The 22,681-nt window shown below is 38.8% G+C and overlaps 1 pseudogene; it reads right to left on the bottom strand.

Annotated features, from left to right (window-relative positions):
- Positions 1–13,673: 13,673 nt before the first annotated feature.
- On the bottom strand, positions 13,674–13,928 carry LOC147622625 (protein transport protein Sec61 subunit gamma pseudogene; annotated as a pseudogene).
- Between the last annotated feature and the right edge of the window lie 8,753 nt (positions 13,929–22,681).

Genomic DNA, 22,681 nt, shown 5'->3' with positions numbered 1-22,681 from the left:
GAGGTGAGCAGGATGCACAGGTAGCACCCCGCCCACCACAAATGCATGGGGAACAATCCCTCACAATGGAAAAACAGAGAGAGAGGGGAGGCGGATGGGGTCTCATGCTGCCGACAGTTTCTCTGGTGATAGCCATATGATTTTTAGGTTGGGTATTTGCTTTTGTTGTGGTGGTTTTTGTGATACACTTGATTCACCTTGTCACAAAGCACAAGCCTGAGGAGTTTGCCGAGCCGAATTAACCTTCACGAGCCACCTATCTGGGCGTCAGTTTTGCAGGCTGAATGAGAGGGTGTGAGATTGAGAGAGAAAGAGGTTACCATAAAGTTTAGGATTCAACTTACATTCTATGTTTCAAATCGTCGAGAGTAAATACCATGTAGTTTTTGGTACCCAAGACAAATTGGGATTATAAGATTTTTGCTAAACTAGAACAAGTCCATTTTTGAATCTTTTAAAAAAAAGTAATCTCATGGGAATGATGACCGAGTGTGAAGAAAGCTTCCCAAACATGCTTTTTTCAAAAAAGGGTGACATCATCAAAAGTATGGCACGTGGATCAAGAAAGCTCTCGAAAGGGATACTTTTGCCTTTCGACATGAAGAAGTGGAATACACAAAAAATCGAAGAAGATATTGAGAGTGTGAGTGAGAGTGCGTGTGCGAGTGTGAGTGTGGGTTTTTCATGAGAGTGAGAGTGCGAGTGAGAGTGTGAGTGCAGAGTGAGAGTGCGAGTGAGATAGCTAGGGGTGTTTAGGGGTGTTTAGTTAGATAGCTAGGGGTGTTTAGGTAGTTCAAATTATTTCCTCCAGGAGTGCTTCATATCAGATTGTTTTAAGATTCTTTGATTATACACATAATTGTTCTCTTTCTCCCTTAAAAAATTTATGCAAATTCCATGTTCTTGAATTGTACTCTGAATATTCAGCCGAAGCCTCACAAGTGATACCAGAGCACTTGCATCCTTGATAGTGCTTGAAATAAGGTTGATAATAATGCAAGCTTAGCTTATTGAACGATTGACCATAGAATTAAATAAAGCTAAAGGAAAAATAGTAGATGGCCCTTCAATGTAGAGATTCCTCCAGATGTTAATCGTCGCGAACAAGAAATTCGAAAAAGAGCTAAAGCACTCGAAGAAGAAAAACCAGCACAAGAAGAGGTGACAAATAAATGATGAGAAAAGCTACAAAGCACGGCACCGAAGGCATAGAAGGAGAAATCACATGTACAAAATTTACATGGAGAACTCAAGGAGGAGAAGAGCAAGGCTAAAACAGCCTACCATGAAGAGCAACAAGAAGAGGAGGAGGGTCACCACGCAAAGCTCCTACGCAAAGCTCAATAAGAAGAGGAGCAGAGAGCGGCCTGCCACAAAGCCCAAAAAGCAGAGGAGCAGAGATCGACATGCCACAAATCTCAACAAGAGGAGAAAAGACCAGCCCACCAGAAAGGTAACCACACCTCGTGAAAATTGCAGTGAGAGGAAAGGAGCAGAGATCGACATGCCACAAATCTCAACAAGAGGAGAAAAGACCAGCCCACCAGAAAGGTAACCACACCTAGTGCAAACTGCAGTGAGAGGAAAGGAGTACATGACAGGCGCCTAGGTCACCGAGAGAGTAAAAATCTCGGCTAGCCAAAAAAATGTCCTTGAAGGGGCCAAAGAGTTGTCCAAGAAGGTTATGTCATAGGGTTCAATGGTTTTTCAACAGGGGCCAGGTGAACAGGCTGCACAGGTGGTACCCCACCAGGAGACAAGCCCTCACAATGGAAAACAAGAGAGAGAGGGGAGGTGGATGGTGTCTCGTGCCCATGGTTTCTCTCTTGACACCCATAGGATTTTTAGGCTAGGTATTGGCCTATTACTGGGGTGGTTATTGTGATCGACCTGATTCACCTCGTCACAAAGCACAAACCAAGGAGGTTGACAAGCCGAATTAACTCTCTCATCATGTAAAGGGGTATCTTTTATGATCTTAATACTACTTTGTAAGGCACTATATATCTTTAATTTTAAGCAACTAGTTTATAGACAATCCTATATGAATGCTTATGCATGATAATTGAAGGCTAAAAAATACAAAAGGACCCCAACCTGAACATGGCGACTTTTACCCAGACAGGAAGCCTGTCTAGGCAAACGTTGCCTTGTTCAAGTTGGGGTTATTTTTGTATTTGGTGTCCTCCAATTGTCATGTACAAGAATTTACAAGTAGGCACATTCACATACACATAGGCGCTTCCTGTCTGGGCAAACGTCGCCTTGTTCAAGTTGGGGTTATTTTTGTATTTGGTGTCCTCATGTACAAGAATTTACAAGTAGGCACATTCACATACACATAGGCCTTGCTAATTAGAGCTAGGTGTTGGCCCAAATTAATTACTACTGGTACCACATAATAAACATGCATGCAATAATCCAGTGTTATCCATAATGGCTCTCTCTCTCTCTCTCTCATATCATGGCTGGATAGGACAAAACTACACACCCATTGTGGTTAGAGAGGATAGGGGATATCATGGGAAGTTGACCTAAATTAATCATTACTGATACCACAAACTAAACATGCTTGCAGTCTAGTGTTATCCACAATGGCTCTCTCTCTCTCTCTCTCTCTCTCTCTCTCTCTCTCTCTCTCTCTCTCTCTCTCACATATAAAAAGTTACATTATCAAACTTTATGTAGACATTATGTATAAAAAACCCACTTCTATTAATAAAAAGGATTTACATTGATTATCTCTAACAAAGTAGTAGTGTCAAACACAGTATCTACAATAATTTTTCAAGCTAACTCATAATGTTCTTGAGATGCCTAGCTACAGTCTTGCGCCTCTTCTTCCTAAGTGGAGGGGTCCCCGACAATATGGCATTGACAACACAACCAGGGTCCTTTTGACCAATACTCTCTGCAAATACAGTGTGTGTGAGCACTTCAGAAGTGTAACCCCCTTGGAAGGCAGGGTACGTTGCAGCCTTGTTGATGAGCACTATCTTGTCAGCATTTCTTGGAGTCGTTGACAAGCATAGGACCTTGCTAAGTACTTTGAGGGCTAACATGTAGAAGCTTGCCATGGGACTGAATGCATTGTGCACCATAACAAGGTGTTTGAGGTGCAATACGACCCATGTAATGGGGCCAATGCAACATCTCTTCCAAAACCCTCGTGTGTGTGCCACCTTTACGTTGATCCCAAGCATCTACAGAGACTATATGCTGCACACAATCTCAGGGGGTACACTACTAGAAAACCCTAGGTATCACGTGCGTTCAAGAGGTATTTAAAAAAGCCCTCAACTAAAATTTTTCCCCCAATAATACAACCCCTCTGTACTTATGAAGTAACGGATTTTTTTCTAAAGTTAAATTAAAAAACCCCTCCTATTAATGTAATCCTGTTAATTTTTCTCAACGTATCTAATTCAAAAACCCCTCCTACTGAACTCACATGGTACACTAACATTTTTTGAGGTGAACCACCTGAGCACACAAGAAAGAGGATTAGTGGAATTCTAGTAGTATTATTAATTATATTTATTAGATTCATATATAATTTATCTTACCGTGTGCTTGGCATCAGAGCTAACCACCTCAGGCTTGCAAATGTCAATGGAGGACTTGTGTTCCTCCAACGACACTAATGTAGCGTCCTCAGACTCTCTAGTCGACAAAAATTATTCCTGAGCTTTTCTGAACTCCTCCTCAGTCACACAAGGCTTTGATTAGCCTGTGCAATTGCTGATTTGAGGATCATCACTGACTCATGCACACCACCTCAGGCTTGCAAATGTCAAAGGAGGACTTGTGTTCCTCCAACGACACTAATGTAGCGTCCTCAGACTCTCTAGTCGTCGACAAAAATTATTCCTGAGCTTTTCTAAACTCATCCTCAGTCACACATGGCTTTGTTAAGCCTTTGCAATTGCTGATTTGAGGATCATCACACTGACTCATGCACACCACCCTGCACCACAACAAGCCCTTGTTGGGAAAAGCCTTCGAGACCTTGTTGTCGATGGGAAATTCATCATGCACAGCTAACAAGGAGAGAAACTCGGCTTGGTTGAGCTTGTAGACCTTTTCTAGGTCATGTAAAAACAGGAATTCCTCCCCTTCAAATCACCACCCACACAGAGCTGAGCTTACTAAGGTCAAGCTCCGACATCTCATGCATATTCTCCTTTCCCTTTCCCACAATATCTAGTACATATAGGCATATAGGGTACCCTCTCCCACCTCTTCTTCACCCTATGTTGTCGCTGAGGCACTGGTTTCTCTAGAGTATGGCACCAATGCCTTTGACGAGAATGCTTCACCAGATTGAGGTACCTCAATTTGGAGGAGATCTTTGGCCATAATGGCCTCAACAAGCTGGTTGAGGACCTCAGGTTTAGGATCCTACTCCTTGCCTTGTACCATGCCTCCAATTGAGACATCCTCCACCTCTACCTCTTCATCAGATTCTTGCTTACCACAAAGGTATATAAAGGTGGCAAACTAAGAGGAAATCAAGGCCAATCTTCCCCCTCTGAAGTGTAAGCATCTCCTCCTTGGTGATCTGCTTGAGGGTTAGTTGGTGTAAAAGAGTCACTTGTATACATTTCAAAATATCTCTCTAATATAGTGAAGCCCTCCATTCCTAGATTATGACGTAATGAGGAACACATGGTGGAACATGTATCACATGGAAAGGGAAGAGGCCAGAACATGGATCAAGCAATTCTCAACAAGATGAATACATTTTCTGTTCTCAATAGTGACTCAATGAATAAGTGGGTTGCAAGGTATGAAGAGGTAAGAAGGATGAGAGAGGAAGAGAGACATGCTTTTAGGTGGCAACATGAGAGATGTGTGGTTTTCTACCCAACCTTGTTCAACTTCTCAAGTATTGTAAACATTGATTGGCTATATGAGGAGATGGAGACGGGAGGAGATGGAGACGGTATTGGAAAGAGATGGAGACGGTATTGGAAAGAGATGGAGAAGAGTTCATCGAAGAGGAAAGGATTATGCAAGAGGATGTCTACAAAAAGTAAGTGTGTCCCTACATCTCTTCTCAACATAAAACATTAATTTTATATTGGGGTCATATATATTGTTTATTTTGTGTATTTTTTTGTAGTATACCATTTATAATGCCATGTGTTCCCAAGGAAATAATTTTTGCTCAAGTAGAGTTGACTCTAAGAGAAATACATAAGACAGTGGGATTATGGAAAGTTTTGAGAAAGTGGATGGGAGAAAGCTTGATTATTATGGGATGATTGAGAATATCATCTAGGTTGGATATAGGTAATTTGATATCTTCATATTAGATGTCAAATGGTTCAAGTATTTGGTGTGTCATGGTTCTCAAGCAACTGTGAGAAGGCATCCAAGTGGGATCATGGCAATAGACTCAACAAAGTTTCGGCAATGGGAGAAGGGTACTGTGACATGAAAAATTAATATCTTTCATTTTCAATTTTGTGCATATTTTAATGGTTTCTCAATGGTAATAAGGTGGAAGCTTGTCCAAGAAGATTGTGGCACCCACAATGGAATAATGGCATGGTGATACGACGGCTTGGCAGCTACCTTGATAACAACATTCTATCTTCAAATATAATGGTTTTACTTGATTTAGGGTGCACACATTGTAAATGCCACAAGTATGCTTGATAAATACTTTGGTATGGTAGATAGGCTAGTGATGTGGAAAATAAAAGTGGGCCTTCATGCTCACATGGACTTTTATTGTATTATTAATATGGTATTCACCATAAGGCTACAAGTTGGGGAGTGTGGAAGGCATGTGGAGGAGTGTGTGTAGGTGCATAATTGGGAAATATTCTTCTAGAATGCCTACATGGAAGAGGAGAATTCCGCCATGTGTAAATGGGATATCCACCTACATGCCACTTAGACTTGGCTATTATCTCATCACACTTTCAAAGTCAAAAAGTCTTCAATTTAATAATCAATAGAAGACTTAGCCTAAGAGGACAATTGATGGTGACATCTACCCTTATGTCACTGAAGGGTTGAAGATTTTTATGTTATAATTTGTAACAATGGAAGAGAGGGTGATTCTCCACCTATAAAAGGAGCCCTAGGAATGAGCCTCCTCAATTGAGCATTTTGTGTCATTGCCATTTTCTTATCTTTCAAACCCCTATTCAAACACTCTTTTTACATGTGAATGTCTCATTTAGCATTAGCTCCTCATGCTTAACCCAATTTTGGACCTCTTTTATGATTCATGATAAGTGGGATAAGGAGTTATTATCTTGGCGGGCATGTGACTTCTCAAGGTAGCCCTTGGCTTATTGCCGCCCTCCTTTGGAGGTACCAATGGTTTTAGCAGTATTGAGCATGTGGAAAGACTTTGGTGACCATAGGTAAATCTTTACAATTGTCTGCTGAGCAATGTTAACCCTTACCCTCTAGCTTGAATCATGAAGGAGATGAGAGGCAAGAGGCTACGTGAAAATTGAGGTTTCATGCAAAGAGAGGGAAGTGCAGTTTTTGTGGTCCAATACCCAAATTTCAATCGGTAATTACTCATCACTCGGGTATTGGTTTCTAAAATTGATCATATGTCTAAGAATCTCTTTATAATCTCTTTTCAATCATGTAACTAATTTCTTAATCCTTTACTTCATTGATGATCAGAATTTCTCCCAAAGTTACCAACTTTTAGGCGAATTTTGGCAGTTTTATAGTCTTGTAATAAAATGCTCGTAACTTTTCGCTCAGTTGCCCGTTTTTGAAAGTTTTTATATAGATGCAAAGCTCTCTTCAAGCTCTACGCAGCTATATAATCCTCTTTTGCATAGTCTATATGGATTTAAAACTGTAATTATATGTGTATCTCTATTTTTATAGACTTTTGGCCATTCTTTCTTCTTAATAATGATTAATTCCTCCTAATCTCTTATCAAAAGGAAAACCCCATGTGTCTTATCCTCTTGTAAGTGATTGTTATATTCTTTTGCTTTAATATGTTCTGTCCAAATCGCCCAATTCGAACGGATGAACCTTTCCAACATTCCCCATATGTTTCCGTTCACATAATCCTAAGTCGGAAGATTTTCTTCCAACAAAGAATTGCACTCTTGTTTAGAGCTGCACGACTGGCAGAAACTCTTGCTTCTCCGGAGCCCTTCATCTTTCCTTCCATGATCTATGATCTCACGTTTGATGTGTATATATTTATCTTAACCTAGGGAGAGAAAGGGAGGTGAGGAGGCTATGAGGTTTCATACAAGTGTGTTTTGATTCTAAGAAGTGACCGAAGTCAAAACCCCAACTTTGTGTCACATCTTTTTGGTGGAGAGGGCGGGCAGGTTTTACTTAAAATTATTCTATTTTAACCTGAAGGTCCTGCATGATTAAAAAAAAGTTATTTTGAAAAAAGGAAATTTCCCTTGTTGCTACTCATCTTTTGGTGCAAGATGTTCAACATTCCGGTGTTCCAAGGATCGGAAGGAGAAGACCCGAGGAGTTATCTCCGAGAGTTTAACCAAGCATGCCGCTTGACGGGTTGGTCTATGAAGGAGAGGGCAGAAATACTTTCAGATTTCTTGGAGGACGTGACCTTAACTTCACATGAGGCTTTGCCAGAGGAGTCCAAGAATGATTGGGAAAGGTTGACCAACGTAATGAAGGAGAGATTTGGGACAGTGGAGTCACCAAATGCTTTACTATTGCAATTGGATCAAATTTTCCAAAAGGAAGGAGAGTCATTTTCTGCCTTTTCAGTGAGGTATGAAGCCTTATTCATAAAATATCAACAAGCTGCTTTACATGTTATTGCTTCTTCTTCTTCACCTTCTATGGAAGATTCAAAGAGTTCTTTAGCAATGGAGCACCTTAAGATGAGCAAGTTTATCAAGGCTTTGGATCTATGCTTGCATGGAAAAGTTCTTAGCAAAGATCCCACTAATTTTAAAGAGGCTCTCTGTATTGCTTTGAAGAAGGAGGCCACTCTTCATATTAAGTCCACATTCCAATCTTCTCCGAGTGTGCCAACCCCACCACAAGTAGAGATAGCCTCAACATCTCAGGTACAAGCTCCATCCTTGGATCATAACATTGCACAACTTATGGCAGAATTTTCGGGTTTGAAGTTACACTTAGTCAATGCAAGGCCACCTAGGGTTCCATGAGCTGAGGATAAACCTAGGGATAAAAGTAGTGTCACATGCTATGAATGTCAAGAGAAGGGGCACTATCGCACTGAGTGTCTAAAATTGAGTAGCACTTTTAGAGGAAACATGCTCAGAAGAAGAAGAGGAAACATTGATGCCATTAATGGCAAAAAGGGGTCGTAAAACTAGGAGTCAGGAAGAAGAACAACAAGAAGATAAATCTAAAGAAGAGGAGAAAAATAAGAAGAAGAAGAAGTCATCTAGGAAAAAAATTGGACAATCTGACTTTCCTCTTGGACAAGGATCTCTTAGTTATGACCTCTTAACAGATCTTAGGGACAAATCATATTTGGGCAGCTTTTGGCACTCTCTCCAAAGCTCAGAAAGGAATGGGGTAAGCTGGATAGCACAAGGAAATCTAAGAAAAAGAAGAAGAGGGATAATGGGACTCTTATGCTCAAAAGGTGGATATTGATGTAGGAGATGATGTGCCTGTGTGATTGATGTTATCATTGAGGGGCAAACAATTTCTAATGTATACATGGATGAAGGTGCATCAATCAATGTCATGAGTGAAAAAATAATGAAAGATGCTGATTTGAAGTTGTCTTCTACCAACTCTCCCTATTGCATTAAACTTGCTGCTGATAATACTAGGGTGAAAACCTTAGGAATTCTCAGGAATTTGGGAGTGGATGTATGTGGTATTTCTGTGCCTACAACTTTCCAGGTCATTCCTACAAAGCCTGATGCTAGGGCTTACCCCTTAATATTAGGTAGGCCATGGCTTTGACAAGTGAAAGCAATTCAAAAGTGGAAGACAGGTGATCTTATTCTACAAGGTGAGAATAAGAAGGTCCACTACAACATCAAGAGTCGTCGCAAGAAAGTGGTAAGAGGTGAACCTTCAACTTCAGAGTCAGAGTCATTCGATGAAGAGGAGACAAGTGGTAGCTCCGAGGATTCCATCTCAGAAGGGGAGGTGGAGGGAGTTGCATTTGGTCTTTCCCTGAGAAGGGATCGAGGGGATGCTGAAGACAATGGAGCCTTGGAAGGGGAAGCTTCTTTAACCATGTGCAAGAAAGGAGATGAGGACCTTACTAATCTTCACCAACAAAATGAACTTCTTCTTGACGAGTCCATAGCAGGTACTGAAAGGGAGAATTACTTAAAAATGTTGGATGGATTTCCTAACCTTTTTGCAAACAGCTACTTGCAAGTACGCCAAGTTACCCTAGTAGAGCACAAGATTGATCTCAAGCCCCAAAGTAAGCCAGTGGTACAGTGGCTAAGGCGTTTGGGAATAGTGCAAGCAGAGGTGCTTAAGAAGGAGGTAACTAATTTGCTTGAAGCTGGATTTATTTTTCCAGTAGAGAATTCAGAGTGGATTTTCCCAGTTGTAGTCACTCCCAAAAAGGGTGGAAAATGGTGTGTGTGTGTAGACTTTCGCCCTCTGAATGCATGCACAAAGAGGGATTATTATCCTCTACCCTTTCAGGATGAGATTTTGGATCAAGTTGCAGGTCATGAATTGTATTCAGTGTGTGATGGATACTCTGGATACTTTCAAATCCGGATTTGTAAAGAAGATCAAAGGAAAACCTCATTTATCACCCCTTGGGGAGTGTATGCCTATAGGGTGATGCCATTTGGCTTGACCAATGCACCAGTAACTTTTCAACGTTTCATGAGTCAGGTATTTGCACCTTACTTGGGAAAGTTTATAAGGGTCTTTTTGGATGATTTTTACATTTATTCAAACTGCATGGATCACTTGGAAAAGTTGAGGCTGGCCTTACAAAGTATTGATGATGCAAAAAGGTGTCTTAATCCTGGAAAATACCACTTGGCACGAAGGAAGGTGGTTCTCTTGGGACATGTTATCTATGAAGAAGGCATAGAGATGGATCCTGAGAAGGTGCAGGCAATTGTGGCCCTCCCACCACCTACCAATGTAAGGGAGGTAAGGAGGATTTTGGGTAAAACAAAGTATTACCAATGCTTTGTTGACATGTTCTCTGAGAAGATGTATCCTATAAATCTGTTAACAAAGAAGAATGTTTCTTTCCAATGGGGGCCCGATCAAATTCAATCTTTTTGTTTTCTCAATGAATGCATGAGTCAAAGTCCAATTGTGCAGCCTCCTAGGTGGGGGGAGGACTTTTATGTGAATCCAAGTGTCTCATCACATTCATTGGGTGCTATACTCTTGCAAAAGGGAGAGCAAGGGCGTATGCAACCAGTGTATTATGCAAGCCGACAACTGATTGATGCCGAGGAGAGGTATGGTGAAATGGAGAAAGGTGGTTTGTCTCTTGTTTTTGCAGTAAAGAAGTTCAAGTCATACTTGTTACCTCGCCCTTTTTTCTTCCTCACATCTCAACCTTCTTTACAATTCTTAGTCTGCAAACCCAATCCAGTAGGAGGAAAGTTTGCAAAGTGGATTTGTGAGCTTCAAGAATTCTCTTTCCCTTTTATTACAGAAAACACCACTAGGGCCTCTCTTGCAGATTTGCTTACCATCCAGGAAGGAAGAGGAAGAAGGAACAAGAGCAAGGGAAGAAGTATATGAAGATTTGGAGACACCACCAACTGCTTTCACTATGCATTTTGATGGAGCCTTTTAGCCCTTCCAGGCAATGTGGGGCTGGGGGGATAGTTTTATTTGATCCAGAAGGAAAAGAGGTATGGGCAAAGGGTAGGGAATTTCCAAATGCTATATCAAATAATGTGGCTGAGTACAATGCATTAATTTGGGGATTAGAAGATTGCATAAAAGATGGAATTAAAGAGGTAGAGGTTAAAGGGGATTCGCAATTGGTCATCCGAAAAATGAAAGGAGAATATAAGGCAAGGAGTCCTAATCTCCAAGAATTGTATAAAAGGGTAATGGAGTTAAAAGAAGCTTTTGAGTTTTGTAAATTTGTGCATGTTAACAGGAAGGATAATCAAAAGGCTGATAAATTGGCTACTAAAACTTTGGCTTCTTTCAAAGTAGCTATTCTTTGCATTAATGGATACAGGTTGGCCTGAGCTCCAAGATGTTCAACACTATTTAGATACAGGATACTTCCCTCCTGGATTGAGTCCTCAACAGAAGCAAAGGCTTACCAAGAAAGCTCAACCTTACCCAATTCTAGGGGATGTTCTTTATAAGAAAGGTAAGGATAAGATTCTTAGGAGGGTAGTGAACCTGGAAGAATTTAAAAGGATTACGGAATTATGTCATGAATGTTCAGGTCACTCTGCCTTAGCCAGCACAACTCGGAGGATCCTTAACACAGGGTTTATTGGCCTCGACTCAGCAAAGATGTCTATGAGTGGTGCAAAAGCCGTGAAGTATGCCAGGCATATATATGGGCATAAGCAATTGGTTCCCGGACCCTTAAACCCTATCCCAGTATATGGTCCATTTGAAAGGTGGGGATTAGATTTTGTGGGCCCACTTCCTCGTTCCTCACATGGGAAGTATTACATATTGGTGGCCACAGATTATGCAACAAGGTGGGCAGAAGCAAAGGCAATGGTCAATAATAAAGCAGTGGCTGTGGCATCCTTTCTCAGGGAATACATATGTGCCCGATTTGGGTGTCCATTGGAAATCCTTAGGGATGGGGGGAGGTAAATAAAGCAATGGTAAATAATAATATGTATATGTGTTGTTCTTTAATATTTTTACTTTGTGTAGGTGCATGTTAAATTGAAGCACAATAAAACGCTTCTTTAGCTTCTTTATTTCTTTATTTATTTTTTAACTAGTTATAACTCAAAGTTGAGCCATTTTTGTATCTCAAGTAAAAGACTAGTGTTACATTATGTTGAGAGGCAGCATAAAAGTTTTATGAGTTGAACGGTCCTTTATTGTGGTTAATTTGCATCCGTAACTTGGACATCTTAGATTGGTGACAAGAAATTATAGGAAACTCACTCAAACTAGTCTAAAACATACACAAACCTATCATGCATTGAATAGGTGTTATAAACCCATAAAATCTTCTTAAATGATGTTCTCATACATTTATAACTTAGATTTGTAAATATTATCGTGATTAGTAGAATACATATCATATAGGTAATAGTTATATCTTATATGTGTAATTATTTATTCCTTTTAAAAATGATTATCCATGAAATTACAAGGCTACACTTTTACCTAATAGTACACTCATATGGTGTCATCTCACCATTGGGAACAAGGCCATGTCTACATCTCATGAGGCAAAAAACTACACACATTATGTTCACTCTTGCAGTATACGTAGGAATTAGTCTTAGAAACTGAGCTAAATTGCGATTGTAATAAGAAACTGGCACATTGAGCATTGACCACAAGCTAATTGATCTTTAATTGACTTTTCCTTATAAGCTTTATTCTCTTCTATGTTTGGACTAGAGGGAGGGATATCTAAAGGTTTTTGTTCAGAGAGTAGAAGCATTTATACGAACAAGCATGTAATTACCTAGTGGATGGCGGATTTGAGTCCCAAGGCTAGACTTCAAGAGCCAATGCATTTGCGCTTCAGCATCAAAAGAGCCTGGGTTAGGGTTCGTGCCATCAAAAGCCTCCAAGAGAGCATGAGAAACGATGAGTTCCATACGAACTCTCTAAACTAAATGATTGGCATATGTGAGCTTGTCTAGCTCTAATAAGAACGTTTGGAGGTGGAAGAACAGGTGAACATGGGTTAGCAGGAGGAGGACCAAGGTTGGCACTAGAACCTTTAGTAGAAGCCATCATCGAAGATGTATGGATCACCTAGGACGAGAGCGAGACTAGAGAAGGATGGTGTGCCTAAATAAATGATTGAGACAAAGTAGCCTGGGGTTTCTAAACTGATACCATGTGAAACCTAAGGCTTTAGCTAACACACACACACACACACACACAATTCACAAAGAAGGCGAATACAAGAAGATAATAAACTCAACTTAATTAAAGCCCAACCCCCAAGAGAATTATATCCAAGAAAGTGGTTCTAACAGACTGAGCCATGTAACTTCAAACCGTTGTTATTGAACTATAAAGCTGAATCCCGAAGGGAATTATATGCACAGAGAAGGCAAATACAAGAAAACAATAAAGTCACAAGGTGAACCCTCAAGGGATTCAGTGGTGAAATTTGAAACCTTCAAAGGGCGCCAAAGCCCTTCAAACCTTCTAGAGAAGGCCTCTTTGAAATTAGGGGTGCGAAAAAGAAGACTACTAGTTTGAAAATTTCTCACATTTTACACATAAATATACATATTTAGTTAATTTTTAAAGGTTGAGCTAGTTTAGGCCTTCAAATTGATGGTTAGGGTAGGCCTTGAAATTTTAGCCTTTTGAAAGAAATTATATACAAGAAAGTGGTTCTAACGGACTGAGGCGTGTAGTGAACCGTAAAGTACAAGGTTATATAAAGCGAAGATTTACTTCATTAAGGTTCTAGTAACCTTTAACAGATCGTCTCTACAAACTTGGATGTTATAGATTCATCAATGCTTCAAAAGCCTCATTGGTTGCCATTCGGACCGCTTATTCTGAGGCCGACGGCTATATCAACCGGAGCCCACGATAAGATTGTTGATGGGGATGAAGATGAGCTTCACAAAAAAGCCCACGAAGCCCATTACCACGAAGCCGACCGCTGTTCGGCAGGCGACTTTCGTGAACTCTGTACGGTCTGGTTTGTGGCATCGCCTAAGGAAGCGCACGCTGTCGAGGGTGAAGTCCTGTATAGGCTTCACAGCACTACTCTGCACTGCCTGCACGGCGAGGTCTTTGATGGGCTGAATCCCGCGGACTGCGTCCATGATCTCGTATGTTGTGTCTCCTTGTAGAAAATTAGGAGCAGTTTATAACGATGATATTGCAACTGATTCCTTAACGAGGATGTGTGCGCTATATTAATATAGGCTGGTGCATATATTCAATTTGGGGCCGACTGGCTCCACGGCCAGCTTCCGACTAATTTTGGCGAGAAAGCCTGCGATCGTAATACATATATTGACGGCTGCGAGTACCTCAATAGCTAGCCTCTTGAACACCAAGGCAAAAGACCTAAGTGCCATGGATCTACGTGTGCTGTAGCGTGTAGTGGCGAGAGCGCGATTGCGATTTTACCTTATGAAGGTAAAATCCACCCTCATGCAGGTCGTCGTGCTGTCATCTGGCCTTCTGCCCGGGCCCAGTTGAACCATGCTATTGTTGTTGCCCATGAAAGGTCTCTTATAATGTTTTGTGCGTGACGCCTTGAGTAGCCTGCCACCTTTAGACCAATAGCTCGTCCATGTCTTTGAAGTGCAAAACCAACCGTAACCCAAACTGACGGGTGCTTGTTACGTTTCCTATGAAGAACACCCACGCCGTGTGATAAATACATGACCCAAAATGCACCTTCGCAGGTGCTTTCATGGACGTTTCTGCAGAAAAGGCAAACAAATTAAAAGAAACACAAAACATAAGATTCGCACAAGCAAGTTCACCTGGAAAGGAGATGTTGTGCGAATCACCTCGAAAGGAGATGCTTGAAAGGACGGCACCCACCGGCCGTGCTGCCATCAGCAATGTCCGTGTTCGCCTCCTCTCCCACCGGCCTTGTAAATCCATATGCAGTGGCCTCCTCCTCGAGGCGATCACTAACCAACACACTCGTGCCTGTATCATCTGCACCATAAACTATACTACGGCTCAAAGACTCACCGTAGGATGCATCTAAACAATGTATCCAAAATAATCTACAAAAGGCCACTCACCGTTAGAATTCAAAGGCATACATCCCACACATGGCATCCATTGGGCCGCCTTCTAGAGTGCTTTGTCTTGGCTTCCCTCCAAGAGTTGTACTCGTACATGCCGGCCTCCACGAAAGACATGATGAAGTCTTATTTTGTGGCTCGGAAGGTGTCACGGTGTTTCTCGCACATGCATTGATACAAAGCTTGGAACTCCACACATACCCTCATTAACCTATATTTCTTTGAGTAAACCCTAATGTCAGGGGATGGCTTTACCAAGCACTCTCGTTGGGACCTTGAAAGGTTCCAATGTGAGAAAATGACATCTACGTTGGGGTGCTTCGAAACACGATGGTGGTTGAGATGTTCCAAGTTCTTGAGGTGACGAACATTGCCCCCGGTGGACACACAGGGTGGAATCGTGCATACGTAGTACTTGTGTTATAGCGGCCTGTATATGCGGGAGTGCACCTCCCACTATAACGAAATAACATATCAATGTATACATGGACAACAACAAACCAAATTGACGAAAAACAAACTCAAACAATTAGTATTACCGTGTCCTGATCATGAAGAAGGGTGCACTCCTCTGGCGCATCTGGAATATATATCTATAAGATACGGGTATCTGGAATCTCTTATGAGGTGCCCGTTCACCTAGGATGTCAACATATAAAATTTACAGAATTGTGATGTAAAGTTTTCACATGTGACAGGGCCTCCTCACTATGATTGTTACCATCAAATAAAAAATTGAGATTTGATGACAATATCTTGAAATAGAAGAATTACATCATTTATTTAGCAGAGAATCTCCATCAATATTTGAGTATAATTTGATGGAAACCAAACTCCATAAAAGAGCTCAAACCTCTTGACCACCAAGCTTTCTCTCGCTGCACACTCGCATAAGTCTCCCTTTGTAGAGGTTTGATCAAATTACATAAAATGATATACATATCTAAAATTTTAATTAATCATCCTCTAATCAATCATTAATAATCCAGCAGAGACCACTCTCAATAATATGCACATGAGTGAACTCAAAATTTACCAAAAGAGGACCTTATTTGATCATATTTCTTGAAAACGTGTGCATGACCAATTTTAGCTCGGTGCTCCTACCACCACCTAGGAAAACAACCCTATTAAGGAGAATATATCTCCTAGACAATGAAGAACTAGAAAATTTCTACAAGACAACTTCCGAAGCCCTCTGAATTCTACACATTCTTGCTCTTGAAGTCTACACACTAAAACACTTTATCCCTAGTCCCAAAACCAAAGCCCTCTAAATTTTGCATATTTTTTTCTCTTGAAGTCTACACACCAAAAAACTTTATCTTTAGTCCCAAAAAGCACATGCAAATTTGTGGCACGAAAAACTAAGCAAATAATGAGATGCAGATGACTTTTGTACCAATTCAGAGGGTAGATTTGGACACTTAACCAAATGAATGAACGTATTGCAAAAATTATCCACTTCAAATTATCTACAACTCTCTCATACAACATTTCCTCTAATTTTGACTCTAAACTACTCAAAAACAATCCACAAAATAGTAGAAATCTCTCTTAAACATAAATAAAAAATTCTTATTGTTTCAAAAAGTGTCCACAAAAGTTCCTAGACTCACAAATATATTTTAATTTAAAATCCAAAGTGGATCATTACATATCTGACACTCTAATTTTTGGGTAAACCATGGAGTTCAAATATCTCCTTCATAAAAAGTTTCGCCACTTTCATGGCTCCATCTGTCTTTTTCATTAAAAATAAATATGTGATCTTAGTGAAGTATTTCCACCACTACTATAAAAAACATGTCACAACTTCCTCTAGTAGTAGAAAACTTAATGATGATTTCCATAGAAATGGACACCCACTTTCGATTAGAAACATCAAGAAGTTCCATTCCCCTTTGACTCTACTTTGTTTCACTTTGACTCTTTGGCAAAATGACAATCTCTTACATGATTTACAATACATTTTGATTTCTGACCAAAATATTGATTTCCATAATTTTACATATGTTTTGTTGAATCTTACATGTACTAGATTAGACTGATCACATAAAATGATATACATATCTAAAATTTCAATTAATCATCCTCTAATCAATGATTAATAAACCAAGAGAGATCACTCTCAATAATATGCACAAGAGTGAACTCAAAATTTGCCAAAAGAGGACCTTATTTGATCATATTTCTTGAAAACGTGTGCATGACCAATTTTAGCTCGGTGCTCCTACCACCACCTAGGAAAACAACCCTATTAAGGAGACTATATCTCCTAGACAATGAAGAACTAGAAAATTTCTACAAGACAACTTCCGAAGCCCTCTGAATTCTACACATTCTTGCTCTTGAAGTCTACACACTAAAACACTTTATCCCTAGTCCCAAAACCAAAACCCTCTGAATTTTGCATATTTTTTCTCTTGAAGTCTACACACCAAAAAACTTTATCTTTACTCCCAAAAAGCACGTGCAAATTTGTGGCATGAAAAACTAAGCAAATAATGAGATGTAGATGACTTGTGTACCAATTCGGAGGGTAGATTTGGACACAACCAAATGAATGAATGTATTGCAAAAATTATCCACTTCAAATTATCTACAACTCTCTCATACAACATTTCCTCTAATTTTGACTCTAAACTACTCAAAAAAAGTCCACAAAATAGTAGAAATCTCTCTTAAACATAAATAAAAAATTCTTATTGTTTCAAAAAGTGTCCACAAAAGTTCCTAGACTCACAAATATATTTTAATTTAAAATCCAAAGTGGATCATTACATATCTGACACTCTAATTTTTGGGTAAACCATGGAGTTCAAATATCTCCTTCATAAAAAGTTTCGCCACTTTCATGGCTCCATCTATCTTTTTCATTAAAAATAAATATGTGATCTTAGTGAAGTATTTCCACCACTACTATAAAAAACATGTCACAACTTCCTCTAGTAGTAGAAAACTTAATGATGATTTCCATAGAAATGGACACCCACTTTCGATTAGAAACATCAAGAAGTTCCATTCCCCTTTGACTCTACTTTGTTCCACTTTGACTCTTTGGCAAAATGACACTCTCTTACATGATTTACAATACATTTTGATTTCTGACCAAAATAATGATTTCCATAACTTTACATATGTTTTGTTGAATCTTACATGTACTAGATTAGATTGATCACATAAAATGATATACATATCTAAAATTTCAATTAATCATCCTCTAATCAATGATTAATAAACCAAGAGAGATCACTCTCAATAATATGCACAAGAGTGAACTCAAAATTTGCCAAAAGAGGACCTTATTTGATCATATTTCTTGAAAACGTGTGCATGACCAATTTTAGCTCGGTGCTCCTACCACCACCTAGGAAAACAACCCTATTAAGGAGACTATATCTCCTAGACAATGAAGAACTAGAAAATTTCTACAAGACAACTTCCGAAGCCCTCTGAATTCTACACATTCTTGCTCTTGAAGTCTACACACTAAAACACTTTATCCCTAGTCCCAAAACCAAAACCCTCTGAATTTTGCATATTTTTTCTCTTGAAGTCTACACACCAAAAAACTTTATCTTTACTCCCAAAAAGCACGTGCAAATTTGTGGCATGAAAAACTAAGCAAATAATGAGATGTAGATGACTTGTGTACCAATTCGGAGGGTAGATTTGGACACAACCAAATGAATGAATGTATTGCAAAAATTATCCACTTCAAATTATCTACAACTCTCTCATACAACATTTCCTCTAATTTTGACTCTAAACTACTCAAAAACAGTCCACAAAATAGTAGAAATCTCTCTTAAACATAAATAAAAAATTCTTATTGTTTCAAAAAGTGTCCACAAAAGTTCCTAGACTCACAAATATATTTTAATTTAAAATCCAAAGTGGATCATTACATATCTGACACTCTAATTTTTGGGTAAACCATGGAGTTCAAATATCTCCTTCATAAAAAGTTTCGCCACTTTCATGGCTCCATCTGTCTTTTTCATTAAAAATAAATATGTGATCTTAGTGAAGTATTTCCACCACTACTATAAAAAACATGTCACAACTTCCTCTAGTAGTAGAAAACTTAATGATGATTTCCATAGAAATGGACACCCACTTTCGATTAGAAACATCAAGAAGTTCCATTCCCCTTTGACTCTACTTTGTTCCACTTTGACTCTTTGGCAAAATGACACTCTCTTACATGATTTACAATAAATTTTGATTTCTGACCAAAATAATGATTTCCATAACTTTACATACGTTTTGTTGAATCCTACATGTACTAGATTAGATTGACCAAATGGAGTCGAGTAGCTTGATGGTCTGTGAGTGTGAGGCTTCGACTCAATAATCACAATACAATTCAAGAAAATAGAAATTTGTGTAAATTTCTGAGGCATAAAGAGAACAATTCTATATATAATCAAGAAAACTTACAACAATCTGATGAAGCACTCTTGGAGGAAAAAGCTAGAACCACTTGACTACCCCTGAGATATCTCACTCGCACTCTCACTCTCATGAAAATCTTGCACTCGCACTCGCACTCACAATCACACTTGCACTCTCACTCTCAGCTCTTCTTCGATTTTCTGTGTATTCCTCTTTTTCACGTCGAAAGCCAAAAGTAGCCCTTTCTGGAGATTTCTTGATCCGCGTTCCATATTTTTGGTGGTCTCCCTTTTTGGAAAAAGCATGGTCCAGAAGCTTTCTTGACACGCGATCATCATTCCCATTTGATTACACCAGGAAAAAAACCCTTTTCCATGGTGCACCATTTGCGCCTCGGTGATCCGATGAGGATGCTCAATAGCTCATCTCAAACATTCCATCCTCCTCTTCGACTTTGTATCTCTTCATCTAAGGCTAAATCTTTATTCTTGACCTCCGTTTAGGACCTGCAATGTCTTGGCACGAAAATCTAGGCACATCATTAGCATAAAACCACTCAAAATCCACTTTGGAGTCACCAAATGGATGTGAAATCATGTGAATCACAAAGATTTCACTTGAGGAAAGTTGTTCTATGTACAAAACAGAAAAACTCTCTCATACACAACTTCTCCTAATTCCACCCCTAACCTAATCAAAACTCACCCACAAAAATGGCAACTACCTCAAAATGACCAAAACTCGTCTTAATTCTATAAAATTTAACTCCAAATAAGAAACTAGATAGATCTTGAGGCATTACACAAAGTATCTTGATCTTGTAAATCAATCACTATCCATGTCATAAACAAGTCTTCTTGGAATCACAACTTTAAAAACAATAATAGATCTGATGAAAAACAGTTGTCTTAAACTTCAAGGTAATTTAACAATTTACAAACTCTTATTTTCACTTTGCTTGTAGCTTTAGACTTAGTCAAATTTCTTCCACAAGAGAGCGATCCTCTATTCTTTCTTCAATTAAGAAGCTTAGAAAGAAAAACACTTTTAAACTTTACGAAAAAGTGTGGCTACATAATCTTTTTATTGATGGACTTGCAACCTCGACAGTAAATATAGATTTTTCAACCTACGCTGATTAACTTCACAATGATAACTTACTATTTAATAAACAAATAGTATACTACATGAAATCCTTTTCTTGCTCTGCTGCAAAGCAAACATCGTTCTAAATTCTACATCATATCTTTGACACTATAAGCAATAATCTTTACCATCATCTCCAATCATGCAAACCTAATTTTCATGACATAATATCTTGGGCTTTCTAGGCACTAACCAATCTATTCCTAATATGGCGTCATATCTTCCCAAAGCCAACACATGGAAAGCCACTTTGACTTGAGGTCATCTATATGAAAGGTGTATTCTTGACATACTCCTTACATGTCTGTTGATTTCTTGAAGCAAGCTCTACCATAAGCTTCTTTTCATAAAATTAAGTTATTCCTAATTGTTTACCACATGGGGTAATTGAAAACTATGCATACTTCTTGAATTATTCAATACTTGAAATACATTATTCACAATCTTGATAGGAATATTAATAATTGAATCTTGGTTTTTACCTTACACTTGCATGAACAGCAGCATTAACATATGCATATTCTTCAATATCCTCGACCACAATTGCAACAGCAGCTTTTCCTTCTTTCTCCACAAGCATTTTCATTAATTGAAAATCCACGTACATTCTCTTGCACATTTTGCCTTGTTTTTTGATCTCTTGTATTTAATCTCTCATGCACCTCATGTAATGCTGGCTTGTTTTTGCACTCATTAGTTTTATGACTCTTTTCTAAACAACAGAAACATAGGCCTTCTCTGGAAACAAATATGTGACCCATTGCATTCTCTTAGTCTCCTTCTTATCATAAAATGGATTTGTGAGCTATCTTGTGACTATACAACAAAATTGCAAAGGCCTTTTTAAAGAAAATAAACTTATGTCTGTATCACAGAAAAAAAATAATAGTAATATCAATTACCTAGGACTTGCAACATCCGTAATTAAGTGCGGACTGCCCTACCTATACTCTGATACCAATTGTGACAGCTAACCATATCTTAATCGTACAACTTAATTTGAGAAAACATTAAACTCACTTAATCTTGATATTTCTACATAGCAATACAATCAAATCAACCTTCTCAAATAGCAAACAAGCATGCATGTTATATCCAAGGTTCTTATCACATAAGCAAAGAATCATGTAATCTTAAACAAACATTCACATGATATAAATCTCTATCAAATACAGCATAGCATCTCAATCAATCACAATGTATGTGTGTATCTCAAGATTCTATCATCATCACCATGCTCGACAACATGGTTAGTCATATATACTAAAATCCAACCAATCTAGGGCTTTCTCCGATGCTCGTCCACCCAACCTATACACTGGACATCGGCTATCCCGGGTATGCCTCTTTCTGAATCTCGTCCTCTCTGGGTTCTACCACATGGATCCCAGAGGGCATAAATCTCATTCTGTATCTCGCATTCCTTGTCTAAGGATGGCTGGCCCGAATCTTAAAATCTCATATCGAGTCTCATCATACACATGCATATCAATCACTCATACGCATGCATATCAATCATTCATCTCACAACAAAGCAATCATAACTCATACATATCACCTCACACTCATCGCTAGTCCATAATCTTTCAAGGCATGCATATTCAAATTAATCACAATCAATTTCAAGTATAAAATAAACTTTTAATTTAAACAATCTTTAACTTCTCTTTATCTTTTAAGTCACATGGAAATCCTTGTTTTTAACATAATCAATTATCATGTTTTCTAACGAGCAAGATCATCTCTAGTCACTATAGCTAAGCCTTAACTATGCTTATGTGTTAGTCCAGCTGGTCTATATAGATAAGATAGTCAATCTTGATAGCAATTTCTAAGGCAAAGCCTAATAACTGGTCTCTTTGGGAGAGTAATATCTTTCAATCTATTTGAAATTAGAGAAAAGTCAAAACTATAGAGTTTTAGGACTTCTAATGCTCTATAAAGCACGTCTCAGTGATGGTTCTCTAAAAAATGAGTTCTATGGTCTCTTTGAGAGCATTCAAAACAACCAAAGTTGTGTTTTCAGCATGAAACTGTCAAAAATAGCCAAGTGCCCCACTTTGCACTCGAATAACTCAAAAATGAATGGAATTTGCTTTCTAGAGTCTCACACACTCTTGTAGAGTTTCTTGCTATCTAAAACTTTCATGTTTACATCAAAATTTGATTCTAAACATAGGGAAAGATAAACTCTTTGCAAAATAGCCCCTCATGAAGGTTTTACCTAGAATCTCGTCATAAACTAGTGAAATATTCTATTT

Source organism: Cibotium barometz, chromosome 28 (assembly GCF_041138505.1).
Source record: "Cibotium barometz isolate CiBa-2024 chromosome 28, ASM4113850v1, whole genome shotgun sequence".
In the NCBI taxonomy this organism is placed as follows: domain Eukaryota; kingdom Viridiplantae; phylum Streptophyta; class Polypodiopsida; order Cyatheales; family Cibotiaceae; genus Cibotium; species Cibotium barometz.
The sequence above is the reverse complement of the archived record's forward strand: the minus strand, read 5'-3'. Positions and strand labels throughout refer to the sequence as shown.